The sequence below is a fragment of the Impatiens glandulifera genome, chromosome 1 (genome assembly GCF_907164915.1).
Source record: "Impatiens glandulifera chromosome 1, dImpGla2.1, whole genome shotgun sequence".
NCBI lineage: Eukaryota > Viridiplantae > Streptophyta > Magnoliopsida > Ericales > Balsaminaceae > Impatiens > Impatiens glandulifera.
Window position 1 is genome coordinate 6110332 of NC_061862.1, and position 19290 is coordinate 6129621.

The window sequence follows — 19290 nt, forward strand, 5'->3', positions numbered from 1 at the left end:
GACACATTATGATTCTCTACATATGAGAAGAAACTGTTAGCAGTATTAATGACATTATTTAAGTAAAGAAATTACCTTTATGGTAAGCATTTTCATTATCAGGATAAAAAATTTGAAGTTTCTTATGGAGAACAATATCACTACAGTCCGGCAACAAACATGGTTATCAGAGTTATTTGGATTGAACTATACCATAATGTACAATAGGGGAATGACAAACGTTGTGACCCGGGAAGGTACTTGAAGTCAGTAATGCATATGCACGGGAAACTGTAAGCAGTATTAATGTCAGTTTCTAAGTGAAGAAATTACCTTTATGGTAGGCATTTTCATTTTAATAGAAGATTCTAGAAGTTGTTAGTAGTGTAAAAGATTATAGAATAGATAGTTAGATAACCAACTGTCATTATATGAGTAGTGTAAATAGTAGGCAAATATGATGTAATAATTTCTAATTTCTTCCTAATGGAATGGGGCTCAGCCCCCCTCCGTTCTTATTCTCAATCTATCTCGTTTATATTTATTATCTTCTATCATAATTCTCTCTCCTTGCTAATTCTGGTTACTATTAAAGATTTTGTTTAGTTTGTGCCCTCTTTGTAGATCGGGACACAACAACAGACTTAGTAGAATATACAAGAACAGTCGCATCAGTTTGGCCAAGTGAAGTAGAAGGATCGTACAAAAAGATGAAGAAATACAAAAGTTTATAATACTACTCGCATCTCAACCAAATAAATGTCTATTCTACCAGTAATAAGACAATATCATCAAATATAAAAACAGGAACAAATAAGGGAAGATGTGAGAATAAATTTTAACCATTCTTTATATATAAGATTATATTGTTGCTCGTATGGGAAATTAGGGTTTGTTGGTCGTCAGGTGGTGGATTTCACTCTCCGATCACACTTCTCCACTTAACTGGCGCAGAGCTCCGACCGACCGAGAAAAGAGACGCGGAGGATTCGGTGGTGGAGGAGTGTATTTATACTTTTAATTCTGAATGGTAACATAAAGACTAATTTTGATAAAGAAACCGATTTCAGTAGTGAGAATACAAAAGCAAGGCATAAATATATCTGAAAATCACTAGTAAATAAAGGGTATGAACCTGAATTGGGGTATGAACCTGAATTGGACTTTTTTCGTGTAATCTTCATACTGGGTGACAGATGTATCTTCCTCCATTGTTTCTCTTTTGCTTGGCTGATAGTACATCAAACCCAGACTGCAACTATGAACAGTGCACTCATAAGTTCTCTTAGCGCAACAACAAGATATGAATATGAAAAAGATACATTTGTCATTTTGGTCAAAAATCAGAAACAAAACATTCTAAAATAAAGCATAACATTATACTTCAATTTGGGGATATTGATGCAGAAATTAATTCTTATACCAAATGATAAATCTCGATTATATCCAAAAAATAATATCAGCTTGCCCAAAAAAAAACTCTTAAACCAAATAATGTTTTGAGGTGCAATGGGGCGAACCTTCATCCATTTTCCGTCAAGAAAGAGTTTCATTAATCAACTAATTAAAGAAACATGATTATTGATTGACTCGAATACATTGATTGATCAAACAGGGTAAGAAAGTTTGGGAAATTAGGGTTTGTCATAGCCATTAATTATTAGAAATGATATGAGATGAGAAGAACTGACCGACCTGAGGATGATGTGGAAGGAACGGTCATCGGTTGGTGGATTTCACTCTCCGATCACACTTCTCCTCTTAACTGGCGTAGAGCTCCGACCGACCGAGAAGAGAGACGCGGAGGATTCGGTGGTGGAGGAGTGTATTGATACTTTTAATTCTGAATGGTAACATAATAAAGAAAACAAAAAGTTGAACATAAAGACTAGTTTTGATAAAGAAACCACTTCCAGTAATGAGAATACAAAAGCAAGGCATAAATCTATATGAAAATTGACTAGTAAGGGTATGAACCTGAATTGGGGTATGAACCAGAATTGGACTTTTTTCGTGTAATCTTCATACTGGGTGGCAGGTGTATCTTCCTCTATTGTTGCCCTTTTGCTTGGCTAATAATACATCAAACCCATACTGCAACTATGAACAGTGCACTCATAGGTTCTCTTAGCGCAGAAGCATGATATGAATATGAAAAAGATACATTTGTCATTTTGGTAAAAAAATAAAAATAAAAACATTCTCAAATAAAGCAGAACATTATACTACAATTTGGGGATATTGATGTAGAAACTAATTCTTATACCAAATTAAAAATCTCGATCATATCCAAAAAATAATATCAGCTTGCCCAAAAAAAACCCTTAAACCAAATAATGTTTTGAGGTGCAATGGGCGAACCTTCATCCATTTTCCATCAAGAAAGAGTTTCATTGATCAACTAATTAAAGAAACATGATTATTGATTGACTCGAATACATTGATTGATCAAACAGGGTAAGAAAGTTTGGGAAATTAGAGTTTGTCTGAGCCATTAATTATTAGAAATGAGATGAGATGAGAAGAACTGACCGACCTGAGGTTGATGTGGAAGGATCGGTCGTCGGTTGGTAGATTTCACTCTCCGATCACACTTCTCCTCTTAACTGGCGTAGAGCTTCAACCGACCGAGAAGAGAGAAGCGGAGGCTTCGGTGGTGGAGGAGTGTATTGATACTTTTAATTCTGAATGGTAACATAATAAAAAAAACAAAAAGTTGAACATAAAGACTAGTTTTGATAAAGAAACCACTTTCAATAATGAGAATACAAAAACAAGACATAAATCTATCTAAAAATTGACTAGTAAATAAAGGGTATGAACCTGAATTGGACTTTTTTTTGTGTAATCTTCATACTGGGTGGCAATGTATCTTCCTCCATTGTTGCCCTTTTGCTTGGCTGATAGTACATCAAACCAGACTGCAACTATGAACAGTGCACTCATAGGTTCTCTTAGCGCATCAACAGGATATGAATATGAAAAAGATACATTTGTCATTTTGGTAAAAAATCAGAAACAAAACATTCTCAATTGAAGAAGAAAATTATACTACAATTTGGGGATATTGATGCAGAAACTAATTCTTATACCAAATGAAAAATCTCGATCATATCCAAAAAATAATATCAGCTTGCCCCAAAAAAAACCTTAAACCAAATAATGTTTTGAGGTGCAATGGGGCGAACCTTCATCCATTTTCCGTCAAGAAAGAGTTTCATTGATCAACTAATTAAAGAAACATGATTATTGATTGACTCGAATACATTGATTGATCAAACATGGTAAGAAAGTTTGGGAAATTAGGGTTTGTCTGAGCCATTAATTATTAGAAATGATATGAGATGAGAAGAACTGACCGACCTGAGGATGATGTGGAAGGAACGGTCATCGGTTGGTGGATTTCACTCTCCGATCACACTTCTCTTCTTAACTGGCGTAGAGCTCCGACCGACCGAGAAGAGAGACGCGGAGGATTCAGTGGTGAAGGAGTGTATTGATACTTTTAATTCTGAATGGTAACATAATAAAAAAACAAAAAGTTGAACATAAAGACTAGTTTTATAAAGAAACCACTTTCAGTAGTGAGAATACAAAAATAAGGCATAAATCTATCTGAAAATTGACTAGTAAATAAAGGGTATGAACCTGAATTGGACTTTTTTCGTGTAATTTTCATACTGGGTGGCAGATGTATCTTTCTCCATTGTTGCCCTTTTGCTTGGCTGATTGTACATCAAACCCAGACTGCAACTATGAATAGTGCACTCATAAGTTCTCTTAGCGCAGCAACAGGATATGAATATGAAAAAAATGCATTTGTCATTTTGGTAAAAAATCAGAAACAAAACATTTTCAAATGAAGCAGAACATTATACTACAATTTGGGGATATTGATACAGAAACTAATTCTTATACCAAATGAAAAATCTCGATCATATACAAAAAATAATATCAGTTTGCCCCACAAAAAAACCCTTAAACCAAATAATGTTTTGAGGTGCAATGGGGCGAACCTTCATCCATTTTCCGTCAAGAAAGAGTTTCATTGATCAACTAATTAAAGAAACATGATTATTGATTGACTCGAATACAATCAAAGTTTAGGAAATTAGGGTTTGTCTGAGCCATTAATTATTAGAAATGATATGAGATGAGAAGAACTGCCTGACCTGGGGATGATGTGGAAGGAACGGTGATTGGTTGGTGGATTTCACTCTTCGATCACACTTCTCCTCTTAATTGGCGTAGAGTTCCGACCGACCGAGAAGAGAGACGCGGAGGATTCGGTGGTGAAGGAGTGTATTGATATTTTTAATTATGAATGGTAACATAATAAAGAAAAACAAAAAGTTGAACATAAAGACTAGTTTTATAAAGAAACCACTTTCAGTAGTGAGAATACAAAAGCAAGGCATAAATCTATCTGAAAATTGACTAGTAAATAAAGGGTATGAACCTGAATTGGACTTTTTTCGTGTAATTTTCATACTGGGTGGCAGATGTATTGTTGCCCTTTTGCTTGGCTGATTGTACATCAAACCCAGACTGCAACTATGAATAGTGCACTCATAAGTTCTCTTAGCGCAGCAACAGGATATGAATATGAAAAAGATACATTTGTCATTTTGGTAAAAAATCAGAAACAAAACATTCTGAAATGTAGCAGAACATTATACTACAATTTGGGGATATTGATGCAGAAATTAATTCTTATACCAAATGAAAAATCTTGATCATATACAAAAAATAATATCAGTTTGCCCCACAAAAAAACCTTTAAACCAAATAATGTTTTGAGGTGCAATGGGGCGAACCTTCATCCATTTTCCGTCAAGAAAGAGTTTCATTGATCAACTAATTAAAGAAACATGATTATTGATTGACTCGAATACAATCAAAGTTTAGAAATTAAGGTTTGTCTAAGCCATTAATTATTAGAAATGATATGAGATGAGAAGAACTGCTTGACCTGAGGATGATGTGGAAGGAATGATCGTCGGTTGTTGGATTTCACTCTCCGATCACACTTCTCCTCTTAACTGGCGTAGAGCTCCGACCGACCGAGAAGAGAGACGCGGAGGATTCGGTGGTGAAGGAGTGTATTGATACTCTTAATTCTGAATGGTAACATAATAAAGAAAACAAAAAGTTGAACATAAAGACTAGTTTTATAAAGAAACCACTTTCAGTAGTGAGAATACAAAAGCAATGCATAAATCTATATGAATATTGACTTGTAAATAAAGGGTATGAACCTGAATTGGACTTTTTTCGTGTAATTTTCATACTGGGTGGCAGATGTATCTTCCTCCATTGTTGCCCTTTTGCTTGGCTGATAGTACATCAAACCCATACTGCAACTATGAACAGTGCACTCATAGGTTCTCTTAGGGCAGCAACAGGATATGAATATGAAAAAGATACATTTGTCATTTTGGTAAAAAATCAGAAACAAAACATTCTCAAATGAAGCAGAACATTATACTACAATTTGGGGATATTGATGCAGAAACTAATTCTTATACCAAATGAAAAATTTTGATCATATACAAAAAATAATATCAGTTTACCCCACAAAAAAACCCTTAAACCAAATAATGTTTTGAGGTGCAATGGGGCGAACCTTCATCCATTTTCCGTCAAGAAAGAGTTTCATTGATCAACTAATTAAAAAAACATGATTATTGATTGACTCGAATACAATCAAAGTTTAGAAATTAGGGTTTGTCTAAGCCATTAATTATTAGAAATGATATGAGATGAGAAGAACTGCTTGACCTGAGGATGATGTGGAAGGAATGGTCGTCGGTTGTTGGATTTCACTCTCCGATCACACTTCTCCTCTTAACTGGCGTAGAGCTCCGACCGACCGAGAAGAGAGACGCGGAGGATTCGGTGGTGAAGGAGTGTATTGATACTCTTAATTCTGAATGGTAACATAATAAAGAAAACAAAAAGTTGAACATAAAGACTAGTTTTATAAAGAAACCACTTTCAGTAGTGAGAATACAAAAGCAATGCATAAATCTATATGAATATTGACTTGTAAATAAAGGGTATGAACCTGAATTGGACTTTTTTCATGTAATTTTCATACTGGGTGGCAGATATATCTTCCTCCATTGTTGCCATTTTGCTTGGCTGATAGTACATCAAACCCAGACTGCAACTATGAATAGTGCACTCATAGGTTCTCTTAGCGCAGCAACAGAATATGAATATGAAAAAGATACATTTGTCATTTTGGTAAAAAATCAGAAACAAAACATTCTCAAATGAAGCAGAACATTATACTACAATTTGGGGATATTGATGCAGAAACTAATTCTTATAACAAATGAAAAATCTCGATCATATACAAAAAATAATATCAGTTTGCCCCAAAAAAAACCCTTAAACCAAATAATGTTTTGAGGTGCAATGGGGCGAACCTTCATACATTTTCCGTCAAGAAAGAGTTTTATTGATCAACTAATTAAAGAAACATGATTATTGATTGACTCGAATACATTGATTGATCAAATAGGGTAAAAAGTTTGGGAAATTAGGGTTTGTCTGAGCCATTAATTATTAGAAATGAGATGAGAAGAACAAGTCGACCTAAGGATGATTTGGAAGGAACGGTCGTCAAGTGGTGGATTTCACTCTCCGATCACACTTCTCCTCTTAACTGGCGTAGAGCTCCGACCGGCTGAATCATTCAATTAGCTAAATGAAATGGAACATGTTTGATTTTGACAAATAAATTAAAAACAAAAGTGAAATAATACGCATATAAAATATAACAAATAAGTTTGAATCAAACTAAGCCTTATAGATGGCAACAGAAGCAATTGCAGGTTTTAGGAGTGAAAGAACTGAAACCAAAAGGCTTGTTTGGAAGATTACAATTAATGGCATAACAGCAAGGAGAAGGTAAACAATAACCGTCACAACCGACGCAGCAATTGCACAAAGTACATACCTGAAAGTTTCCTAATCTTCTTCTCTTACTACTCATCAGCTATACATACAAACATGGGGATAATTAAATTGATGACCTAGGTCTCTTTTTAGCTATGCATACAGACATACATTAATTCTTCTTGAAACATATCATAAGTTTTCTCTCAAGATTACACAGACTAGTCAGAATATTTCTAACCAAGATCAAGGAAATTCATTTCATATATAGAGTCATCAGAATATTTCTAACCACGATCAATCTTTAATAATTATTTCTTTAATAATTATTGTGTTTTATCAACGCGTAACAATATAGTCTTACATATTATTTGTAAGACTAAACCAACTAAGTAGAAAAATATACAGAAATAAAGTATTCTCATACATAGAGTTTTTATAATTTTAAACCGAATATAATTATACATCTCAAATCATAAGTCATTCAAATCACAAGTCAAAAATTACAATCACTATAAAACTAACATTTGTAAGTGATTGTGCACAATCTTTGAGAATTTTTTTGTTTCTATTCACGTGACAACAATATAGTCTTGTAATATTAGTTATAAAACTAAACCAACTAAGTCGGAGAATATGTAGAAATAAAGTATTCTAATACACAAATATTTATAATTTTAAACCGAATATAATTACACGTCTCAAATCACTAGTCATTCAAATCGCAATCACTATAAAACCAACATTTGTAATGATTGTTCTCAATCTTTTAAAATTTTGTATTTTTATTCACGCGTTAACAATATAGTCTTAGCATATTTTTTTATAAAACTAAATCAACTAAGTAAAAGAATATGCAAAAATAAAGTATTCTCATACAAATAGTTTTATAATCAAAACGGAATATAATTTTACGTCACAAATCATTCAAATCACAAGTCACCAAATCAACATCACTATAAAGCAACATTAATAAGTGATCGTTCTCAATCTATTAAAAATTTTGTATTTTTATTTACGCGGCTACAATATAGCCTTATCTTATTGTTTGTAAGACTAAACCAACTAACTAGCAGAATATACAGAAATAAAGTATTTTCGTATAGAGAGTTTTTATAATTTTAAAACATCTCAAATCACAAGTTATTCAAATCTAAAGTCACCAAATCACAATCAATTTATTCGTTCTCAATCTTTTAGAATTATTGTGATTCTATCCACGTGGCAACATTATATTCTTATAATATTATTTTTAAAATTAAACTGATCTCAAATCACAAGTCACCAAATCACAATTACTAAAAAATCAACATTGGTAAATGATCGTTCTTAATATTTTAGAATTTTTGTGTTTTTATTCACGCGACAATAATATAGTCTTATCATATTATTTATAAGACTAAATCAACTAAGTAGGAAATTTTGCAGAAATGAAACATTCTCATCTATCAATTTTTTATAATTCAAAACGAATATAATTTTACGTCACAAATCACAAGTCGTTCATATCACAAGTCACCAAATCATAATCTCTATAAACCAACATTAATAAGTTAATTGTTCTCAATCTTTTAGAGTTTTTTTATTTCTATCTACGCGACAACAATATAGTCTTATCGTATTATTTGTAAGAATAAACCAACTAAGTAGGAGAATACGAATAAATTTAGTATTCTCAAACACAGTGTTTTTATAATTTCAAACCAAATATAATTTATATGTCCCAAATCACAAGTCACCAAATTACAATAAATATAAAACCAACATTGGTAAATGATCATTCTCATACATAGAGTTTTTATAATTTCAAAACGAATATAATTATACATCTCAAATCAGAAGTCATTCAAATCACAAGCCCCTAAATCATAATCACTATAAAACCAACATTATTAAGTGATCGTTCTCAATCTTTTAGAATCTTTGTGTTTCTATCCACTCCACAACAATATAGTTTTATCATATCATTTTTAAGATTAATTAACCAACAAGGTAGAAGAATATGCAGAAATGAAGTATTCTCATACACATAGTTTTTTTAATGTCAAACTGAATAAAATTATACGTCCAAATCACAAGTCATTCAAATCTAAAACAACCAAATCACAATCACTATAAAACTAACATTAGCGAGTGATCATTCTCAATCTTTTAGAAATTTAGTATTTTTATCCACACTACAATAATACCGTTTTATCATATTATTTGTAAGACTAAACCAACTAAGTATGAGAATATGCAGAAATGAAGTATTCTCATACACAAAGTTTTTTATCATCCAAACATAATATAATTTTACTTCACATATCTCAAGTCACAAAATCATAATTACTATAAATCAATAATGAGAAAGGTTCGTTCTTAATCTTTTAGAATTTTTGTGTTTCGATCTATTCTGTAACAATATAGTCTTATCATATTATTTATAAGACTAAACCAATTGAATATGAGAATATGCAAAAATGAAGTATTCTCATACATAGAGTTTTTTATAATTTCAAATCGAATATAATTAGATGTCCTAATCACAAATCATTCAAATTTAAAGCACCAAATCACAATTACTATAAAATCAACATTAGTAAGTGATTGTTTTCAATCTTTTAGAATTTTTGTGATTCTATCAACGCGACAATAATATTATCTTATCATATTATTTGTAAGAATAAACCAACTAAGTAGAAAAATATACAAAACGAAAGTATTCTCATACACAAAATTTTTATATTTTCAAACCAAATATAATTATACGTCCCAAATTATAAGTCATTCAATTAGCCACTAAATCACAATCACTATGAAACCAACATTAGTAATTGATATTGTTCTCAATCGCTTTAAAATTTTGTGTTTTTATCCACGCAGGTAACAATATATTTTTAACATTTATGATTTAATTATTTAATAATTAATATTTATCAAATTCAAAATTACAAGTTAAGTGATATTGCTATTTAATAAGTCAAAAGAATATTGAAGGTATATAGTTAGATATTCAAATAATTATCAAACTTAATTTAAAATAAATATATATAATAGGAGGGATTTGTCTTGTATTTAATATCTATGTACCTAATTTAGTCTAACTAATTATTTATAGTTTCTTCTTATGTATTCTTATAATTCTAATCTTAAACTTTATTTAGATATATTATACGTGTTTAACAAATTAGCTAAGACTAATTTTTTTTATAATAAAGAATTATTGTAACAGAAGTTCCAGTCATCCAAACAGATTAATTAGTCATTAAGTTTTTCTCGATCTTAATATATATATTTTTTGTCTTTCTTAATTGATCACTTGTCCTTAATTCAAATAAATTATAACCAAGTAATGACAGCTATCCTTTAAAATTAAAGTTTATGTTATCTAAATGGTTATAGTACATTAAAGAAAACAAATAAACAAACTTACCAAGTGAGGAATTAAATTTATTTAAACTTCGAGAATTGGTTCCCATCCGGTCCATGTACAATTTCCATAGTTTCATCGCAAGAACCCTACTCCACAACAACAATATCACATGGTTTTGATTTAATATACAATAACGCTTGTAACATTAAAATAAAAGATTGCTCAAAGAAAAAAGATTAAAACATACCGAATTTTTTATTTTTAGAATTAACAATGATCCGGTTTATAAATTGTTGTTGTCAACTTTCCCATAAATGGTTAACCCAGAATATCCACTCACGTGTAAGTGTAATAGAGAAATGAGAAAAAAGTAAATTAAAATCACACTTTTTAATTGAGGAAAATAATAAACACCACCTTGATTACTCTATGTATAAATAACTAGATAAGTACTACTCTTAAATTACAATTTTTTAATGTTAGATCATGAGTTTTGAATTTTAAAAATATTAAATGACTAGATCATAAAACTCTTCAATCACAATTTTTGAATGTTCAAACATTATTTTTCCTCATCTAATAAAACTACCATGAGCATTCGCTCTCGGATCTTTTTCTTTTTCTTCTTTTTCTTCCTTACCTAGTTCTCACCAATTTAATTTTATTCGAGTTATGTTGCTTACCAATTTAGAGTTTGACGAAGAAATTTCAAACCATCGATGAAAGCATTCAGAAACTGGGCGAGCGAATAAACAACCTTGAAAACATCTCTGCCTAACAAATTAGAAACAACAGTTGCAAATCAAATTGACTTGTTATATCAAGATATTCAAAAAATATAGTCACTGTTTGTAGCAAAATCTAGAAACAAAACTTGAATCAATACCTGTCAACAAAATCGAGGAAGAACGCAAAGGAGCATCATCATCATCGACTTCAACCAGTCAAAACAGAGAAAGTTGTTGGAGATGAAATTTTTATCCGACCATATGCGAACCTGTCAAGTAACAACCAACTAGAATAAAAGACAGATGTTTTACAGGAGCCTATTTTTAAGAATCCTAGAATTGATGAGCATAATTCGTCGGATATACATACAGACATGGGGATAATTAAATTGATGATCTATCTATCGGGGTCTCTTTTCTTTCTGCTATACATAAAGACAGACACATCGGTATATCATAAGATCCTCCCCCAATATTCCCAGTACAGACAGAGTGGTCAGAATAAATCTAACCAAGATCAAGGAAATTCATTTCATGTAAACGACGGAGAACTAATTCGGGAGGGCTAAGATGACATATGGGGTTACTACATATTATATAATGGAGTACAGACAGACAGGGGTTACTAACCCAGATTAGCGTTTCATCCAGAAGAATCAGGTCATTAACGAATTTCATCAACTAAAGAAACATGATTATTGACGAATACAAATTGATCAAACTAAGAAAGTTTGTGAAATTAGGGTTTGTCTTAAGCCATTAATTAGGATGGAATAATCTAGAAGAAAAGAAAAGAAATGAAATGAGAAGACTGACTAACCAGAGGATAATCTAGAAAGAAGGAACGATCGGGTGGATTTCACTTTTCCTCTCAACTGCGTCGATCTGGCGCAGAGAGAGCTCCTCCGGTAGGCCGACCGAGAAGAGAAGAGAAGAGAAGACGCGTAGAAACGGTGGGGTGGATGGATGATCCGATCATCCCTCGCTTTTCCTCCAACTAGCGTAGCGTAAACCTGGCGCAGATCTCCTCTTCATCCGAGAAGAGAAGACGCGTAGAAACGGTGGGGTGGAGTGGATCTCCTCTTCATCCCTCGCTTTTATTCCAACTAGCGTAAACCTGGCGCAGATCTCCTCTTCATCCGATCCGATCATCCCTCGCTTTTCCTCCAACTAGCGTAAACCTGGCGCAGAGAGAGCTCCTCCGGTTGGCCGACCGAGAAGAGAAGAGAAGACGCGTAGAAACGGTGGGGTGGAGTGGATCTCCTCTTCATCCCTCGCTTTTCCTCCGACTAGCGTAAACCTGGCGCAGATCTCCTCTTCATCCGAGATGGGCGGACTACTGTATTTATACTTTTTATTTTATTTGAAACGCGTGTGACCGTTATTGATTAACTTTATTTAAAGTCAGATTAATTCATTTTAAGTCCGGTTAATTTTAAAATATATTTTATATATTTATATAATTTATATTAAACTTGTATATAAATTACATATTAATAATCATAATAATTTCAAAACTAAACAAGCTTCAAAGTAATTCCAAATAGTACATCTAGTTAAGGATGGTTGAGAACTTGGAATTTCAGACTAATTAATAGCACTTTGGTCTATTATAATGAAAATTATAAATATATATTAATAATATTAATAATAATAATAATAATAATAATTCTTAAATGAATTGTTTTGGAGTTCTTTGAAATTGTTTGTCTCCCCTCCCCCTTTACTAGAATTAAAAATTCCAATATACACTTTTAAATAACAAATGTAGCCTGGTATGTTCACGTATTCCTTGTTCTCACCATTTACTGTACTAAAAAAAGGAAAAAAAAGGCATGTTTTGTAATTTTCAATTTTAATCATCGTAATTTACCAATGTAATTGTGATAGTCATGAAATACCACTTAAAAATGGTGTGTTATGTATATAATAAACACAAGAGTGTACCATTGCAAGCGTGTATGCACAAATTACCAACTGATGCGACAGAACGCAGCATCTCAGTTATGAAGGTCTGCTATGCGTTCAGAAGACAATGTGGTGCCCGAATGAGATGGAGACAATCACTTATGCCATTGCTGTTGCTTGAAAGATAAAACAAACAATTGTGTTCCTAATTGTATTGTATGTTGGAATTTTTAGGGTCACTTGTATAATAAATAATTGTGCATGTGTCATATTTAATATAAGCCAAAATAATGTGATCTAATGTGAAATTAAGTTTATGGCTTATGGGTGTATTTGTCATGAAAATAAAGTGAGGATACCTAAGTGACATTTCTAATTTTATGAAGGGGCTAAATTAGAAATTGTCAAACTATAATAACTAACTTATTGTTGGTTATATGTAACGGTAATGGTCCCCATTTGAAGTAACGTCAATTCTCCTTTGCGTCCCCATCAACAGAGAGAGAAATTTATTGACTTACTCATCAAATGGAAGATTCATTCAAAATAAAGAAAGTCTAAAGAAATAGAAGATTTAAGACTTTTTCTATTACAATGAAAGAGAAGATTCATGCGATTAATTAAGGTACGCTTCCGCCGCATTCAAGATTTTAATTTCTCACATATTAAATTAGGATCTAATTAGGATAATTCTAACAATTGGTATCAGAGCCATCCTAACATCCTAATTTAATTATGTGAGAAGATTTTATATCATTTGGTTTAAGATATATATGCATGAATTTATGATAATTTCAAATAATATATATATTGACAATTTTAAATCACATCAATAATATTATTAGGAATAAATATATTGATTTTGATAATATTATTAAGAATATATATATTTTAGATATGAAATTTTAAATCGGATTATACATATATATATATATTTCATTAATATTGATATATCTTTAAATTAAGATTATATGATATATCATGAAGATTGATGCGAGATATTTGAATTATCTCATAAGATCCCTAGATTTAGGGATATTTAGTTTTCTGATTATATATATTGGTTTTGATAATTTCAAATCACTAGGAATATATATTGATTTTGTCAATCAATTTGATTTGATGAAGAATATATATATATATATATATTTGAAAATTTTAATCTGAATATATATATATATATTTATCTTTTAAAATTTATATATTCTGAATTAAAATTAAATTTTATGAAGTTTATCATAAAAATATGAAAATTGATGATAAATTAAGGGATATTTGAATTTAATACCATGATTAAGATAAGATCATGAAATGAATATTTGAATTTTTTCTCATGATTTCGGAATATATAGATAATTGAATTTTTGATAATACGGAATAATTGAGTACAAAATATAAAGATTTATCCTAAATTTATGGATATTTAGAAAATTTATGGATATTTAGATTCTCTCTCGGTCAAGTTCTACATATGATATTTAGATTCTATCGGTTAAATTTATGGATTTATGAATATTTAAATTCTTCAAATATTTATGAACGGTTAAATGATGTTATTTAATAATGTTTATGGATAATTAGATTCTCGTTTAGATTTTCTCGTTAAAAGAGGAATTATCCGTTTTAAATTGACGGTTGATATTTGTTGTTAAGGGATTAAATAATTTATAATATATATTATAAATGAGAAGAGAATTAAGGAATAATGTTTAAGGTTAATTATATATATATATAAATCAATATATAATAAAATTTTAATTATATCCTTTATTTAAGGATTAAAAGATTAAGGTTAATGATTATTAATAAATTAATTAATAATTGGATTTAGGCTAATATTTAATTTAATTTAATTAATATGAGACATTACAAATTTCAAAATCAAGTAAGATTTGGCCTATAGTATAATTTTATTTTTTATAATAAAATAAATTATATGTTTCTTGGAAAAATATATATTATTGATTTGAGTTATATACAATAATATAACATTTAAATTTAAAATTAATGATATTATTGTTCATTATTTGGATTGTATTGATTGATACAAATAATCACCAAAGTGACAATGTTTGTTGAAATTAATTCAAGACAATTTTGAATGGTAGTATTGTGTAATTCATGTGATTATATTATTTGGCCCAAAGGCTGATAATTAATTGACAGAATTGCATTAATACTTGTGATGATAAATATGTAATAATTATAAAGTCTTATTCATGTGAATAATTAATCCATCCAAAGATAGATTGATTATTTGACATGTCTTATTATTAATATTTGATCATTACACCAAAATACTATTAGCAATTAATATTACTGTCCAAAGACTTGATATTAATGTTGCATTAAGTATTTTGAGATGGGATAATTCGTTATTTGAATTTAATTGTTACTTAAGTTTATAAATGTGAGCAACTATTTTATTAAATATTTTAAGTGATTAAGGGCTAAAAAATTTTATTGTGTCAAGATAAAAATAGTTTTTTTTTTAGATGAGACTGTAATATTATTTTTGAGGATATTGAGTTTGAGGGGAGAAATGATTGTGTCTTTAAAAATGATTTAAATCAATAATTCCTATTGTGGAAGATTTGATTTATATCTCAAGTGTTTTTGACATTGATAAGGATTTTAATTGATATTGATGATAATGTTCAAAAATCAAGAGTAACAAGACAATATTGATCAAATTCATTAAGTACAAACTCAACAACCTCAAAATCAAGTGTCTTTATGACAATCCAGTTTAATTGATTTACTCTTAAGGACAATTTATACTACTCGTTGCATATTTTGATATGGAGCTTCATCATAGTAGATGTTAAGGGGTTTTTCAATAGAGACATTGAAAAACAATTTGGTGCAATGAGAATACTTTGTGTCGAGAGACCAAATTAATATGGTTTGCAAATTAGAGAAATTCATCTATAGACTTACAGAAGCGTCTCGTTAGTGATAACACAAATTTCACAAAATAACAATTCTCTCTTTTGGTTTTGAGGTGAATTTAATTGATTATTTGTGTATCAAAAGTTCAGTGGGAGTAAACATCTATTTATGATTTTATATATGGGTGACATTTTGTTTGTCACAAATTTTGCTTGACATTAAGTAGCCAATACTTACGAGATATTTGAAAAGAATTAAGAATTAAATACTCACATATAGAAAGTCGGAAAGTCTTGAGATCATTGAGTATTCTGACTCCGATATTACGAGATGCCAAAATAGTATGAAATCTACTTCGGATAATATTTTTCGCTAGCTGGTTTTGTCATTTCTTGAAGAAGTGTCAAACAAACACTTATGGCGTCATCCACTATTGCAGCGAAATTTATGACATGTTACTAGGCATCAAATTAAGTGATTTTGACATCAAGTTTATTTTATGAAATAAATGATACAAAGTGGATAGATTTCTATAAAATATATATGTACAAACTCTATGGTTATGAACCTCATGCCAATAAGTTTATCATCTAATGTCTTGCATGAGGATATTACTCGTATGTGTGTTGTAGAGATCAACGATCTCTAACTTCAGTGGGAGTTTGTAATTTTGACATCTTCCAGTTTAATTATTTTATAGATATTTATAAAGTTTTTATTCTGATCAGAATTTAAGTATTATTCAGTTCATTACACTTTGTATAATTATGTTTAAAGTATGATCTCACTAAAGTTAAGTAGGACCAGTTGAAAATTGACATGAAAAGATCACCTTGCATGAAATTTTCATTCCTCACATTCATGATATGATTTGTCAATTAATTGTATTGATTTATGTGATCATTGTTGGGTCTAATTGTGCTTAAATACAACGACGAGCTCTTTGGTCCTATATTGATATAATTAATTGATAAAATTGTTTATACAACATATGATTAACATGACATAAAACTTCAGGCGCATTATGGTTGATACATTTATTTTTGTACATACGTGACCCAGTGGGAGATTGTTGGAATTTTTAGGGTCACTTGTATAATAAATAATTGTGCATGTGTCATATTTAATATAAGCCAAAATAATGTGATCTAATGTGAAATTAAGTTTATGGCTTATGGGTGTATTTGTCATGAAAATAAAGTGAGGATACCTAAGTGACATTTCTAATTTTATGAAGGGGCTAAATTAGAAATTGTCAAACTATAATAACTAACTTATTGTTGGTTATATGTAACGGTAATGGTCCCCATTTGAAGTAACGTCAATTCTCCTTTGCGTCCCCATCAACAGAGAGAGAAATTTATTGACTTACTCATCAAATGGAAGATTCATTCCAAATAAAGAAAGTCTAAAGAAATAGAAGATTTAAGACTTTTTCTATTACAAGGAAAGAGAAGATTCATGCGATTAATTAAGGTACGCTTCAGCCACATTCAAGATTTTAATTTCTCACATATTAAATTAGGATCTAATTAGGATAATTCTAACATTGTATTCATTCCTTAGAGAAATCCCTAGCTACAAGCTCATCATTTTCACCGCTATTTCCCCAATTTCCGGCACCATTGACGCCTTCATTATCGGATACACCGATTTCTCCGCTTCAGACGCAGACGACAGAATGTTTTCCTGTTTAGATCTATTAGTTATTAAAGAAGAAGAATGTTAGGGATTGAGTGAATCTAGGAAGTGAAGTCACTTACATGTTTGAATCCGATGATTTCATTGGACAGAAGTAATACTGAAAGTAAAGCTACATAAGAGGAGGAAGAGGAGGAGCTGCAATAGGACATTCTTTTTCTCCTTCTTCTTCAATGGATGCTTCGGCTCAATCTGAAAGGGTAATTCTTGCAGAGAGACGCGGAGGATTCAGTGGTGGATCCGATCGATCGATCCCTCGCTTGCTTTTCCTCTCATTTGGCTTGGCGTAAACCTGGCGCAGAGAGGACTCTGTATTTATAATTTTTTTTTTATTTGTTTGAACTGCCTATAATCATCCTCCGATTATTAATTCATTAAGTTTATTTAATCAAAGTCCGATTTATTTTTAAAATATATTTTATGCATTTATAATTTGTTCTATTATAATGAAATTTATAAAATACATATTAATTTCTTATTAATACATATTCAATTAATTTGCAAATTCTAGTGGTTTACGGGTGGTGTATGTAAAGTTATTTTAAAACAAATTATAAAACTTATATTGTCAAATATTTAATTAGAACCCAACAACTAATTAATAATTAATATCTCATTGTGAGAATAGCTAAATAATTTTAAAAAAAACATAATATTACCAACTTATAAATTGGTTTAATCTAAATTACGTACATTTAATTAATTCGGTTTGAAACTAACTTTAATATTTATTATTTATTAAATTAGTTAAAAATCTTGTAGTTTAATTTATTCATGTGAGCAAACAATATATTCTATAATAAGAAAGGAGAATATATATATATATATATATATATATATATATATATATATATATATATATATATATATATATATATAAATGAATTTTCTTAAACACATAAAATTTATAATTTCAAACCGAATATTATTCTAAACTATAAAACTAACCGATATTCTTCCCATTCTTTTTTAACTTTGTGTTTCTGTCCACGCGGACAATATTATAGTTTTATCATATTAGTTTTGAGAATAAACAACCTAAAGTAAGTTTTGACAATATTCTTCCCATTCTTTTTTAACGATATTCTTCGAGAAGTATTTAAGGTAATGTTTAAATATTAATATATATATATATATATAATTTTTTCAGTTTTTATTTCATAATTTGTTTTAACATTTATTTAGGGGCACTATGTGCATTAGATGAAACTTAATGCATGTCGTTGTTTTGAGAAATGAACAAGTTCGATATAGAGGAAGAGGAAAGGGGAAATGCTATCAAAATGTATTGCTGCTATATGTGATTTCGATATGATATTTATATTTATTTGGACGGGATGGGATGGGAAGGAGTGGCACATGATTCTAAGGTGTTAACTAAGACAATGCTTAATCCATTGTCAAAATTTCCCTTTCTATAACCCAGTAAATTATTATTCTATATTTTAAATTATTATTCTATATTTTAAAATTATTTATTTATATTAATAAAGATTTTCTTAAACCCAGCCAAATATAAGTGATAATGGTTTTTCTTATTTCACATTTTGCATTAAAACATGGTTTTATTTTGTAATTATTAAATTGAGCAGTTTTACTAGTTAAATGCATTGATAATTAATGGCTACATTTAGCTAGCTGAAATGAGTACATTAAGCCTATATGAATTACCAGCTATAAATGGCTCTTTATTATGCAATTAGAAGAGATAGATTCTACACTTATTTTCTTAAATCATTCTATTCTAAATTTACAATAATAATAATAATGTTTTTACAACTTATTACTTACAAAATATTCAAAGTTCAACCAGCTGCTATT

The 19290-nt window shown here is 30.0% G+C and overlaps 1 long non-coding RNA gene across 1 annotated transcript; it reads right to left on the reverse strand.

Annotated features, from left to right (window-relative positions):
- Positions 1-10953: 10953 nt before the first annotated feature.
- Positions 10954-12091, reverse strand: LOC124918093. Its single transcript, XR_007097302.1, has 3 exons — positions 11789-12091; positions 11127-11237; positions 10954-11014 (listed from the first exon to the last, which is right to left on the reverse strand). It is a non-coding gene; the product is annotated as an uncharacterized LOC124918093 (long non-coding RNA).
- Between the last annotated feature and the right edge of the window lie 7199 nt (positions 12092-19290).